At 41.2% G+C, this 15,057-nt stretch overlaps 1 pseudogene; it reads left to right on the top strand.

Annotated features, from left to right (window-relative positions):
* The first annotated feature begins 9,129 nt into the window (after window positions 1–9,129).
* LOC131226976 (FACT complex subunit SPT16-like) lies at window positions 9,130–9,765 on the top strand (annotated as a pseudogene).
* Window positions 9,766–15,057: the final 5,292 nt, after the last annotated feature.

Here is a 15,057-nt window from a genome sequence, read left to right as displayed (position 1 = left end):
AAGGACATCTAGGTAGGGATTACGCCCCACCTATTGATCGAATGGATGGTCCGGATTAACAGAATACCTGATGGGTGAGGCCCACTAGCCAAAAACGGCCAGCCCACGTCCGTCCACTGGACACTGGTGCGGAAGAAGATGGGTCAACCGTCTGCGGACTGATTTGGTCGTATGGTGCGGCCGCGTGCATGTACCCTATGTACACACGCTGTACATGCGAGATCATCTGTGATGTACATGTGGAATCCATTCCGTTCATTCCCTTCCTCATCCTATTTAACGCGTCGAGAACAAAATTGAAGCATATCCAGATATCAGGCGGGCCCCACATAATGATTAAAGGGGCTGATCTATCTGTTGGGCCACTTCTAGAGGATCCAATGGATGAAATTTTACGTGTGCGGTTAATTTTTGGTCCTCGAGCCATGAATAAAGTTTCGAGCTAAACGGATAGTGGGAACCCTGTGATCTTGCATTCTGGACCAATTTCGGGCCACTTAAGCTTCAGTTTCCCGATTTCCGCGGATCCCCGGCGTGTAGTTCCGTCGATCTTGGTCCCATGGAGTCCGTCCCTTGCCTTGGTGCATTCTGAACGTTAAATCCGTGCTTTTAGCATCCGATTCAGTCTCAGCTCACAATTTCACCTTGCAACATAAACATGATTAAAATGGGTTATTCAATGGTACCATGTTCATAAATCCAGGCAATAACTGGGTTTGATATGTAATATTTGACCCTCAACAGCTGGCAAGGAACAAGTCCAGGTTTGATGGGAGGCCGATAAATGGGAACCACACTATCTCTAGGTTGCTTTATTAGATTCACCTGATCATTAGCCCCTCGTTTCCCTATCTAAAATCTAATAGTCTTTTGCACCAAGTGGCACTTCAGGCACTGGGAATTAAATCAGGCCGCCAACATGGCAAGGGCCCATTGGGGGTTAGGTAGATTGAGCCTGGCGAGGGTTGGGTAAAGTTGAAGTCAATGGTTCAGCTCAAGGAAACCTCGGTCAGTCTATGGGTGAGAGAATTTTCAAAGGGAGTGGCAGGGAATTTCTCTTTGCCTTCTCTTTAGATTACTGGTTTGGCTCAAACTCTAGGGCCGAAGCTAGGGCAATGTTGGAGGGCCTTTCCATTGGCATGGCTAGAGGTTTCTAGACGATCATTATGCAGAATGATTCCAAGTTCTTGGTGGTGTTACTCAGCCAGGATACTGCCCCAGGGTGGGTTTTCTGGTATGTCTGGGGGTAGAGTTTCCTATTTTAGAAAAAAGTTTAGTTTGAAGATTTGTTTTTTTCCTAGAGAAGCAAATGGATCGGAAGATGGGATGGCCCAATTGGGAAGCAAGTCCCAGTAGTACCATCTTTTTCAATCTTCTTTTGAACTTCCTCTATCTATTCAGGGATCTCTCCTCTTAGATGGGGTGTGTCTGGGTATAGTCAAGATGGGTTGACTACTATTTTGTGCTTCCTACTATTGTTTGCACTTCTTTAATGCTATGGGTTGCTGTAAAAAAGGATATACATACCTTTATTAATAAATAAAATTATAGGTAGTGTGCTTGTAAAAAAAAAGTTTCACATGTCAACACTTTATGTTTTCTTTCCTTCTAAATAGGAATTTCAATGGGTCGGGCTTGGGCTTGACAAAATGAGAATTTGAATAGGCTCGACCCAACAGCTTGGCCCGAATTAGTTCAAAATCTACACCAAGACTAACCATAGGCCCAACCCATTGACAACCCCACTCCCAAATGTGTTGCACCACATATCAAGGAATGTAATTTCTTAATTTAGGTGGCCCCAACATGATGTATTTCTCATATCCATGTTGTCCTTCCATTTTTCAGATCATTCTAGTATATGAGACCCAAAATAAGGTAGATACAAAGCTCAAGTGGACCACGCCATAGGAAACAATAGGAATATGCTCCTACTATTGAAAACTTCTTGGGGCCATAGAAGGCCCTGGTTACGCTGATGTTTGTGTTTTCCCTTCATTAATGTCTATGCATGTGACATTATGAAGAGGTTAAATGGTAAATAAACCTCATGGTGGACCCTAGAAAGGTTTCAACAGTAGTCATTCAATCCCTAATGCTTTCTCTGGAGTGGTTCACTTGAGCTTTGGATGTGCCTCATGTCTTAGCTCATGTTCTAGAATGATCTGAAAAAATTGATGGATGGTATGGATCTAACACATAAATCATGGTGGGTCCACAAGAGTTACATGTGTTAAAAGTTGTATTGTGTAGTACACAATTTATTGGAGAGTAGAAATCGGCATGTTCTACAAGATGATGACATTGGCAGTGACGTGTATCAATGAGAAGCGACGGCACAAGAATTTCCTGTGCCTTCAACACAGACCACAATCCGTATTCCTAGTTTAATGATGGATAGTAAATATTGTTCCAATGGTTTAATTTTAGTGGACTTTTGGATACTATGGTTACATACGCAGCTTGATACACAGGCACTTAGAAGTCGCACATGTGGTATATGTTAAATCAAAGGAAATTTTATAAAATACTACCTTTTTTTAATAAAACTATTATTTCATTTAACCACGAAGATGTACAGAGGAATGAACATTCGGGCACCTATCATAAATGGAGCCCAGGAGGGCCAAAAAGGGAAAAAAGGAAAACAACCTAAGATCCTAGAGGGGAAGACCTGAGAGATCCAATCCCGACTTTGTCTAGAAAGAGCATCCCCCTCACCTCCATTGGGAGGTCTTTCACTTGGTTGTGATAGGAGAAGGCCTGACATTTTCTCCCCACCCGGGCCATCCCTTCGATTGGCCCATTGCCTTCTCTCTTAATAAGGTTGAAGGAGAATGATCCCTTATGCTTCAGTTTGGAGATCCTAGAGACCCAAGGTTTCCAGCGCCACGAGATAGTAGACTTCCCTAACAAGAGATCAATCGCCACCTTTGAAACTGATTCTACCTTGACTTCTTTCAACCCCATGACACATCATGAGGTCGTCATGAATCATGCGGAGTTCTATGTAGTTATTTGAGCCCACTCCATAACCAGTCGAGAAAGCAAAAATAAGGTTACCAATGTCCCTCTTGCAAACACTGCCACCACTTGACAAGCCTGAGTTACCTCTAGCTGACCCATCCAAATTGAGTTTGGCCCAGCCCCTAGGCGGTTTTGCCCACTTGATAATCTTAGCATGGTTACTCCAATGGGGAGGAAACAAGGTTCCCAGCCCAATCCAGATCTGAAGGCGTGGGGAAATGACCATAGACTTGATGGCGGACAGCATATTGATGCTCCCCTTGATTCGACCAATGGTGTTTGCTACTTGCATAGGTTTATAATCGAACCTTGTTGCATTCTTGGATCTCCACGTACGTTTTCCCTAGGATCAACATCAGAAGCAATTTGCGAATGCAAGGAGGAGCGTTGCCAGGGGGCCGCGGCACAACGCCATTGCGTCAATCTCACTTCCAGAGATTGTTGCTGAAAAAATGGGGATCCCAAACAAGGAGCTAAAGTGACGACAAATACTGGAAGCGTGCTGCCCATTCAAGAAGAGATGCGAGTGGGATTTGGGCTGAGAATGATCTGTGGGCCCTTCTTCACAACAGTTGCATTTGGGGGCTATCTGGACCCTTTTAGCTTGGATCCTGGAGTCCACTAGGATCGCACCTTGCACTAACTTCCACATGAAGATGGAGATCTTTGGATGTAGCGATTTGTGCCAAATCCATTTCGACCACATCAAGGCGGGGTGTTTATTTCTGAAAAGGTTCCAAGATGTTTTGACAGAGAACAAACTGAACCGATCGTGCAGCCAGAAGTAAGATGGATCTTCGTCCGACATGACGAACCCACCATTGAAGATGAAGTTTATAACTTACTGGGGTAAGAAGGTCAAAATAGAGGATGGGGGAAGCGAGCTAGTTGGTCCAAGGATCTCATTTACCTTGAGAGATAGAAAAATGTCCAGAATTGGGCGGACAACAAGATGTTGGAGAGGGCCGAGGCCTGTCCAGTTGGTTTGCCACAGATTCAGTTCATCGTTATCCACTTCCCATTAAGCGTGATCCGAAAGAGCCGGTATATGAATCCTAATTTTCTTCCATAGAAGAGAGGCATGATCAGATGTGTTACTCCCATTCACACCTCCCAGATTTGAATGGTGCCTCGCGCGCATCAGATTAACCCAAGGCCCAACATTCTTCCCGAATTTAACCGCCCACGCCAGCTTCATTCGGAGAGCCACCATAACATCTATCAGACTTCTAACGCCCAGCCCTCCTTCCTCAGAAGGGGAGGAGACCTTCCAAGCGATCAAGTGGAATTTGCTTTTGCCCTCGGCCATGCCCCAAAAGAATTGTGTAAATATCTTCTCTAGATTTTGTAATACTTGTCCAGAGACATGAGTTACTATGAGGATGTGGAGCAAGATGCTGCCAAGAACGTGTTTGATCAGCGTCACCTTGCTTGTCTGAGATATGAATCTGGCATTCCAGCTGCTAATCCTTCTCTCTATTTTATCAAAGAGGAACTGGAAATCAGCCTGTTTGACTTTTCCCTTGGATAACGGCACTCCCAAATATTAGACTCCTACTCAGGATTTGGCGATCCCTAGGACACGCTCAATGGATATGGTCCTCCCAACAGACAGCTTATCTGAGCAAAGGAAACAACTCTTACTATAGTTAATCTTTTGGCCCGACATATCTTGGAAGGATTTGAGGAATTTCTTGTTGGTGAGCAGTGAATTCTAGCTTCCGTTTAGAAATAACAACATATCATCCGCGAACAGGAGGTGCATGATCAATGGGCTGCCAACTTGGACTCTTGCTCTGGAACAGCGAATTCTGGTTTCCGTTCACAAAATACTACCTCATTATATGGTATTTACATCTAGCTCCTTTTTCAAAATAATTTTCAATTAACTGCATGTTAATTTGAGTATCATTCAAGTACCTTATAATTAGATTTCTGTGCTACCAACGGGTTCATAGCTTGGGTGGGCGCCACTATGATTTTTATGTGAAACCACCCCGACCACTAGGTGCATCACCTCATGCTAGGTCCATAGCTTTTTTTTTTCTTTTTTTTTTTTTAAAAAAAATTTTGTTAGGTCCACAGCTTAAAATCAGTCCTATCCATGATTCTAGTTGACCACATAACTGAGAATAATGTAGTGTATATGGCAATGCTCACCCTTTAAATTGTTTTCATTGGTGTGGCCTATTTAAATCATAGATAGGTACTATTTTTTTGCCATAAGGTTAAATTTTTACATGGCATATAATAGCTTAAGTGGATTTCAAATAATCATCACAATGTGCCCTGTAAAAATTAAGAGTGCGCATCTCTCTCCCAACAGTTTCTTTTGGCATGGCTCACATAATCCCAAGCCAGCCTGATTTTTTAGCCATTGTCCTAACATAGGACTAGACATCTAATGGATGGAGAGGATTAACACACACACACACACACACACACACACACACACACACCCTGAGATGCTTGTGAGATCCACTTCGACCATTAGATTTGTAATCCCAGGTTAGGCTAAGGGATAATAATCAGCCTGACATGTGATTTAGGTTGGCCATACCAAAGGAAATAGTTGGGAAGAGGTGTAGACCCTTGATTTTATAGAGCCCACCATGATTACTGCAAGAGATTCACTTAAACCATTACACTCCATACCCACTACGCCAAAATCGCTGATTTGCGACGGACCAAATCCGTCGTAAAACCAAATAAATGACGGACTTCGTCTATCGCTGTTTACTGGGTCGATTTTTTTTCAACAGATAAAATTCATCGTTTAATCTATGATGGATAAGGTCCATCACAACATAGCGACGGATAAAATTCATTGTAAAAAATAAAAAATCCATCGGTAAAATTCAAAAATTAGTTGGCACTAAAAACATTAGCGACGGATAAGGTCTGTCGCTAATATGAGTAAGCAACGGAGCTGAAATCCGTTACAACGTCAGAAATTAGTGACGGATAAGGTCCGTCGCTAATATGAGTAAGTGACGGATTTGAGTTAGAGACGGACCTCAAATCCGTCGATTTTCAATGTTCAGAAATTAGCAACGAATTTGGTCCGTCGCTAAAATATCTGTAAATAAAAAAAATATATCAATAATTTATTATTATTATTTTTTTAATCTTGCACCTGATAGTCATTCAAAAAATAATTCACACTATTTTTGATAAGAATCCTATTTAGAAAATTGGTAACAACTCAATTCAATAAAAGAGGAAATGACCCAAGTGGCCCACTCCAAAAATTGACTTTTAACCCTACCTAACTATACACTTCTTACCCGAACTTCAACTGTTGGCTATGCCTCGCCTTGAATTGGCTACTTAGTATCTTCTCTTGTTCAACCTTCTTTTGAGCCCTTCATATATTACAAACAACCAGATTCAATCTAAGAAAAGACTCATTTCGTCAACCCTCCATATATTACAAATAACCAGCTCAAATCCATGAAAAGTGAATAGTTTAATCAACTGAAACTAATTAACAAAATAAAAGATTAGAATTCATCCTAGCCATTAGAGGTTCAGGTAAGAGCATTTCTTAACTTCATAGCATTCACTGGGAGAGCATAATACAGTTTGAAAAGATCTTTAGATGTTGGAATCAATACACAACAGCGCAATGCAATCTGCATTTAATGCACTAGTGTCTAACAAAATGACCAAATGAAAGTGTAGGAACTACGAAATTCCTATTTCCGAACAAGATACACCTGCATAATGAGAAGATAGCAACAACTTGTCAGTGCTTGTAACTGCTTTCATTTATGAAACTGCATCTATTACCATTTGGTCCATGAAACCAGACCCAAAAAACATATCTTTGATTCCCCCATCCATCCATTCAACCATCATACAGTTATATTCATAAATACATACACATAAATGTATCATACGATTATATACATATGCAAGGATGGACTTGTTTCAGACCATTCATCCAATGCATTCTACCATTATTTGGCCACAAACCAAAAAAAAAATTGCCTTTTCTGGACAATCCTACCCATTCCCGACCGTCTTATCAATGAACTTTTCATTCAAGATTAGCCATTGCTAGCCTGTCTTTAGTGTCCATTTATACAAAACTGGTTAAACAGGATTGTCCAGCCACTGATCTTCTTTTTTTAGTGGTCCATTCCCAATTGGACCTGTTGTACATATGGTTAGGATATCATCTGCATATATGATGCATATGGTTAAGAAATAAAACTTTAGAGTGAGAATGGATCTGATGGAATAAAATATCAGAACAATAGAAAACAGATGCGTTGGAATTATGCTTCAGGAAGGGCTCCTTTCTTGGATGCCTAATTAGAATATAGTTCTAAACTCTGTGATTCAACTGAAACACCACTCAGTGAGACACAAAGTCAAGAGAAACTCGCTTACGATTGTGACTCGGTCCAGGTCGACAAGGCTCATACCCAAATGCTCATACCCAACCGGTTGGAAGATATTGAAAAGTTAACCGTCTGTATGTTTTTATGTCTGTACATATGTACATACATATTTATGTATGGTTGGATGATAGGCTACTATCTGCCGGCGGATATAACTTTCAAAATGCATTTGTGTGCAACATCCAACCTGTCTAATTGGTTAACCCCACTTTGAGGATCACCTTGTGTAAAATTCAGCCCCATCCACTCATCAAGTAGACAACACTTACTATTTTGTTATTTATCAGCAGATATACTTGAGGTTATCTGCTGGGTGGACAACAACGTATCGGCAAAGAGCAATTCTAGTGTAAATCTATATATGTATGTATGGAGTTTTGCTAAGCCCACGTGTCTGCAAGTCAGCTAATGCACCACCCACTGTATATGCTAGTATGGTAGGCCAGTGAAACATCCAAGCCATCCACTAGGTGGAGTTCACTGTGTAGAGCCCAAAGATAAAGGTGGTCCATTTAGTTGGTGTGCCATGATAGTAGAAATAAGCCAAGCAGATTAGAAAACTTTGGCTATTTTTTTTTCACAACCGTACATTCGTTCAGTTGATTGTGGCCCACCTGACTAGTGGACTGACCTGATTCTTGGGATAGGGAATCTCATCATGATGGATGGCTTGGACATTCCACTTGTTCGTCTTGCTAGAATATGTGGTGGCATGTGCATTAGCTGACTTGAACATGCATGTGGGCTTAGCGAAGCTTTGTATGCATCAGCCAGGGGCAATTTTTCCCATGCAAATAGTTTTCAGAGGATCATGAACTTTGGATTTTTCAACGAACATGGGGAGGAATTTGAAACAAACGTAACATGTATTTAGGTAATTTGGAGGCATACGCGTGTGTAGCAACCAACGTTTCAGATTGTACCTGTCAGCCCCATCAACAGTGTGGAGTTTACGTCCACTGGGAATAGGGGCATTTTTGCTGTTTTAAAATGTTGCTGCAATATGCGAGTAGCTTCTCCGACCTCCCTCGCAGCGTTAGAGGTCCCTATAACATGGATGCACTGGGTCTTGGGTCAATGAGAGAGATCTAATGTTCATCCAGATATGTCCTCTCCTGTCTGCTATGTTTTTCTTCCTTTTGTTGGGTGTCTTTTGTAAAGTTTGAGCGTATAGGATAGGTGGGTCATGTCCCTTTTTGTTGGGTCCCACCCGAAATGGCTGTACAGTTTTTGGTGATCAATGATATTTGTGGCATGAGCCCACTTTCTTTTTTATATAAAAAAAAAAATATGCAAGTAGCTTGTTGGCAGTCTTAATTGTGTAGTGTGGAATTATGTTTGGCATGTGAGTCAGTATCAATGTGAGCCTTTGCCATTTCCGGTTCCAAGACCTTGGTAAAGAGGAAGGTGAATGTCTAGTTGGCAGCCAATCATAATTTCTTTTTGCTAATCTACCATTTAAAGCCAACCCCAAATCGATGGAAGAAAGACTCAGATGATGATTGTATAACAGGAATTTGGAAACCAGGAATTGAAGTTTGGATCATGGGTTTATATATATATATATATATATATATATATATATATATATATATATATATATAATGAAAATGTTTTTTTTTTTTCTTTTCAAGCAGTAGTTTTCATTTTTTTTTTAAATAGTTCTAAATCCTTAAAAAAAACTGTAATTTGCAGATGAACTACATTCTGTTCGTGAAATAGAAGAGAAAGGAAAGAAGAGACATACCTTCTCTGAAATTTGTGGTTATCTCTGCATTTTTCTGTTTGGTTTGTTGCGGATTTCAGTTGTTCTAGATCCGACATAGCTTCAATGGCGGAACACCAAAATGGCAATGCAAAACCTTCTGACAAAAATGCCGCTAAGGCACCCAGTGCTTACACGATCAATCTTGATAACTTTCAGAAGCGGCTGAAAGTGTTCTATTCTCACTAGAAGGAACACAAAACTGAGTTCTGGGGTGCTTCTGATGTGCTTGTAATTGCTAGTCCCCCAGTGTCTGATGATCTACGTTATCTGAAATCTTCAATGTTGAATGTCTGGTTGCTCGGATATGAGTTCCCAGAAGCAATCATGGTCTTCATGGAGAAACAGATTCATTTCTTGTGTACTCAGAAGAAGGCTTCGTTGTTAGGAACCCTGAAGAAATCTGCCAGGGAGGCTATCAACCTTGAGATCGTGATACACGTCAAGGCAAAGAGTGATGATGGGAGTGCTTTAATGGATGAGATATTCCAGGCTGTCCACTCTCAGTCTGATAGTCCAATTGTCGGATACATTGCAAGAGAGGCCCCTGAGGGGAGGATTTAAGAGACCTAGGCTGAGAAGTTGAAGTCCTCCACATTCTAGCTAATTGATATAACAAATGGATTTTCCGAATGGCTAACCTATTCCGCATAAGGGAGACAGGTACAAACATTTGTGATTATCATATTCCTATTCCTCAAATGGTCACATTATCCCAAGCAACACTCGATAAAATGATTTAAATGAGAACTTTCCTGAATCTCTAACAACTAGCTGTCAAAATATAACCATTCCATAAGACTCAAGAACTTCCCATCTTCTCGTTGCTCAGTCCCCTTCCAAATGTCGGGCCCCATATCACTTGGTCACCAAGAACATTGCAGCACTAAGACACTAGAGCCTCTTTCTCCCTTGCCACTTGGAAATAACTAGTGTAGGCACCACAGAGGACTATCACCACACTAGACATATTCCCAAACCACACCATGGATACATCATCTAAACCAATGACAGTCCCTTCTTAAATTTGTTGTTCCCCACTAAACATCGCCTTCCATAGACCCAACTGTGTATTGAAACAAAGACTTGGTAAACCAAAACCTTAATGGACCCGATACTTATGTGCAATCACTTTTTGCCAAGGTTTAAAATGTAGTTTGAAGTATGCCATATCGTCGTAGTATTGCCATGTGAACTTACTGTAATGCATTTAGTATACTATGAGAGACATTCCAATATTATTGTCAACCCTACCTGCCATAGGTTACCCTCAGTCACAAATCTCAATAGCCAAACAGCAAGGCAGTGTTCATACTTTAAGGATGTCATTAACTCTGCACCTGCCTGATCTTTCGCCTTACAGATCTCTTCCCACTCTACTAAAAGATATTCTACATCTTTAGGCTCATTTTCTTAAAACAGCAAAATCCTTCACTACCAAGGTAAAGTGTTATCGTTCAGCACTCAACTACAGCATTCTATTGTTATTCAGGTGTCTCCACGTGTGACACACTATGCATGCAGGTTGAGGCATTTAGATGGTATTTGAATCAGTGATGAGGTGTAATAAGGTTTCCATTCTTGAGGGTAGGTCCTTCAAATGTCATTTTGGTGGGCGATATCTATGAAGGTTCCTCTGAGCATACAAAACTTACAGGGAAAATAAAAACCTGTTATAAAATAGAGATCACAAACACATCTAGCGAGTAGCTGAAACTTTGTAGATATGTTGGTTGTTCAAGGATTCAAGACAAATCAAAACAAATAGGGTCATATCCCGAAGGCAGCCCATAAGCCTTTGTATGGAGTTTCTTTTCATTTGTTTTGCCAATTCAACTCTCTTAAGATAATTACATAATAATGTGCATGGCATATTTGTCAAACAACCATTTACTCCAAAAGCTTAAGCTCAAGAAGGCTGCTTACAAACGTGAAGAAGGCTGGCAAGGATGGCACTGAGCTTTAAAACGCGAAGAAGGCTGCGTACTTAACTTCATCTGTGATGAAACATTTCGATGTCCCCAAGCTTGAGAAGATCATTGATGAGGAGAAGAAGGTTTCACATTCATCACTGATGGATGACACATAGAAGGCCATACTTGATCCAGCAAAAGTCAAAGTCAAACTAAAAGCGGAGAATGTTGACATCTGTTACCCCCCAATTTTTCAGAGTGGGGGTGAAGTTGATCTCAAGCCGAGTGCATCAAGCAATGATGAGGATCTCTACTATGACTTGACAAGTGTGATCATATGCACAATTGGATAGTGCTACAACGGCTACTGCTCAAACATTGCCAGAACATTTCTCATTGAAGCAAATGCAATGCAGAGTAAGGCTTATGGGGTTCTCCTCAAGGCCCATGAGGCAGCAATAGGTGCATTGAAGGCTGGGAATAAGGTTAGTGCTGTTTACCAAGCAGCAGTCTTGGTGGTAGAGAGGGATGCTCTAAATTTGCCTCTCATCAGCTGTGCCTCACCACCCCCTCGGCGCACGGTGAAGAGACCCTGGATCATCTCCTATGTTCCAGTTTGATAGCTACAAAGGTCTGTTTGTATTTCCATAGAATTTTTGACGTCCCTGTCATCGTAAATCAGACCATCCAACAGAAGATCTGCCTCTAGATGTCAAAGGCTTCTCCCTCTTCTCACCTTAAGTGATTGTTGGGTCTTGCCCTCGCTGTTATTTCCTGAGAAATTTGGTTGAGCCGTAACGCTTCGCGATTCAAGGGAATTCAAATGTCGGCTCTAAACATTATCTCCCGGATCTCCAGATGGATGCAGGAAATCGGCAATCCTCTGTCTGACAGCGCCCTCCTGTCTCTGAGGGACGGCGCCACCCTCCGGGCCCTTCATCTCTATTGCAGCAGAGTTTACGCAGGTATTAAGCTGGAGATCATGAAATGGACGAGACCTCCGCTTGGTTGGTTCAAACTGAACATCGATGGTTCTTCTCATTGGAATCCGGGTGAGAGTGGTGGAGGTGGCGTTGTTAGGGATGCCTTTGGTCGGGTGACTTTCGCTTTCCATAGGTATTATAGTATTGCCTCTAACACGGTAGTGGAGGCCCAGGCTATGCTTGATGGTATCACTCTCTGCAGCGAATTGGGTCTCTCTAACATTGTTGTGGAATCTGACTCCTCGGTGGTGGTGGAAGCGGCTAAGGACCCCAATGCCCATTGCCCTTAGAACATCTGGTATAGGTTGGGAGCCATCCATCTTTTCAACTGATCCCTCAACCTATCTTTTAGACACATTCTTTGCGAGGGAAACTCGGTGGCTGACGTGCTAGCTAGGATGGCAAGCGAAGGATGTGGCAATTCCTTTTATTGTTCTCGGTCGGACTTGCCAAGAAAGGTTAGGGGTCTTCTGGTTCTTGATATGGCGGGTCTGGGTTACTTGAGAACTCGACGCCTGCGTCTCCCTGCCCCTCCTTTTCTATCGATAGTTTAAGGGCCCATTTGTGCTTATTTGTGTAGGTCTTTTTGTTTGTTAGGCGTGATATACGATAGGCCTGACTCCTTTCCTTTTTGTTGGAGCCAGCCCGAAGGGCTGTACATTTGTTCCTGTTTTTAATAAATTGGGTGCTGTGAGTCCATCTTCCTTAAAAAAATAAAAATAAAATAAAAAAGCAGGAACGGGAATCGGTCTCGAGTTCCGTGAGTCGGGATTGAGCTTAAATGCTAGGAACGATCGGGTGTTGAAGCCTGGAATGGTTTTTAATGAATCTCTTGGGTTCTAGAACTTGCAATCAGAAACCAACAATCCAGAAAGATGTTCATATGCTGGAAAATCGTGTATTGCCCATAGTAAACTTGCCCTCATTGTGAACATATTCTTACTGTGCGAGTCATATGTCACAGATCCTTCCCACGATTCAAGCAACTCTGCAATCAACGGTTGCAAGTAAACGTCAATGTCATGTCCTGGACCTTTTTTTTTCGGGGATCAAAAGTGTTAACATGGTAAACTCCTTCTGCATGCATAAATGAGGCAGGAGATTATACGTAACAATCATAACAGGCCAGCAACTATATGAATTGCTCATATTCCCAAAAGGATTGAATCCATCCGTTGCAAGTCCCAAACGAACGTTACGTGACTCCGTAGCAAAATCAACATACTTTTCATCTACAATCTTCCACATAGACGAATCCACTGGATGACGCATGCAAATATCATCTTGAGCCGACTTTGAATGCCATATCATATTCTCTGCAATCTCTAGTATAGTGTAGAGTCTTTTTAACCTCGGCGTTAATGGGAAGTACCTTAGCACCTTACGAGGTACACGTGGGGCGGTTGACCTTACAACACTATTAAATTTTCATCTGCTTGCTCCACATTTTGGACAACACTGCTTATCAACATGGTCCTTCCAGTACAAAATACAATCATTAGGGCATGCATGTATTGTCTCATAGTTTATACCCAATGAACTGATCAACCTCTTTGCATTATAAGTACTATCTGGCAAAGAGTTCTCGTTGGGTAAAATTTTCTTGAGCAAATTTAACAACTCTGTAAAGCTATTGTCTGACCAACGAAACCTAGCCTTCATACTTAGCAACTCCATTGTCACAGACAACTTTGTATGCTCCAGTTTACAAGATGGATATAGGGGTTGTTTTGCATCCTCCATTAACTTCTTATACCGAGCCTCATCGCCTAAGTCATCATGAGGTTCAATATCATCTTCATTATTAACCTCACCCATACATGCATCTAACTCAATGGGTTGAAAACGACTGAAAGCATCATTTACCAAATCGACCATTCTGGGCAACACATCTTCATTACGATTATCGACAGACGTACTCGCACCTCTTTCAAGACGTTGTTCCCCGTGGAGAAACCACGTCATGTACATTTGATCTATGCCATTAAAAACCAAGTGTTCGGAAATGGTTTCTAATGTCATCTTCCGATGTATATTACAACACTTGGCACAAGGATAGTTGTACCAGTCTTCCCCATTTGAATTTTGTTTCGCGTACTTTAGAAATGTTGCAACACCTTCCATGTATTCAATAGTTAACCTTCCTGCCCTCATCCAGTTCTTACATGGTGTCATGGAAATCATCTCTGGTAATGCGTACATGATATGTTTAAGTTAGATTACGAATGAGTATGTCTATCTAACTGACTAAATCAGTCACCCATCCAAGGCCGAATGGATTGTAACGCTTTCATTTTCAAATTTAAATGCCTACACCGAAATTCCAACAGCATCTCCCCGTATCTCTCCAGATATATTGATCTTGTATTTGATTCCTACGTCAGGTATTAACACAAAGTAAGGATATTTGACAATGAAAATAAATGCAAGAAACATATCTAGAGAGAAAAAGAGAGATGATGCATAGAAAAGGCAAGTACATTTGAATTGCTAAAATAAAGGCATTACATTCTATCCGGTCTTGAACTGTCCAAACAGGGACAATTTAAGGATTTTTATGCACCAAGGAGCACACTGTATCTATGCCTGGCCACATAAAAACCCTTAAATGGGTAACTGATTGTCTTAATCTATATACAATCACATCAAAATTTTTAATCTAAATGAACATAATTCAAAATACAACTCATTTCTAAATGTAGAATCAAAGCAAAAGAACTGGTAACTTGAGCTGTTTTCTTGCAACCAGTCTCACCAAATAACAGCACCACCTGTTCTCCATACATAAACAGATAAACAAAACTCAGAGCATGACATTGAATAACAATGAATCCTCCTTTCACTAGTAGTAACAAAAAGAAAATGTTCAATACAAGTGTAACAGGTTTATCCTCCTTTCTTTTTATTAAGCATGGTGATGAGGATATTCTTTTCTAACAGATGGGTGTAATCTATTTAAT

Source organism: Magnolia sinica, chromosome 15, assembly GCF_029962835.1.
Source record: "Magnolia sinica isolate HGM2019 chromosome 15, MsV1, whole genome shotgun sequence".
Classification (NCBI taxonomy): domain Eukaryota; kingdom Viridiplantae; phylum Streptophyta; class Magnoliopsida; order Magnoliales; family Magnoliaceae; genus Magnolia; species Magnolia sinica.
The sequence above is the reverse complement of the archived record's forward strand: the minus strand, read 5'-3'. Positions and strand labels throughout refer to the sequence as shown.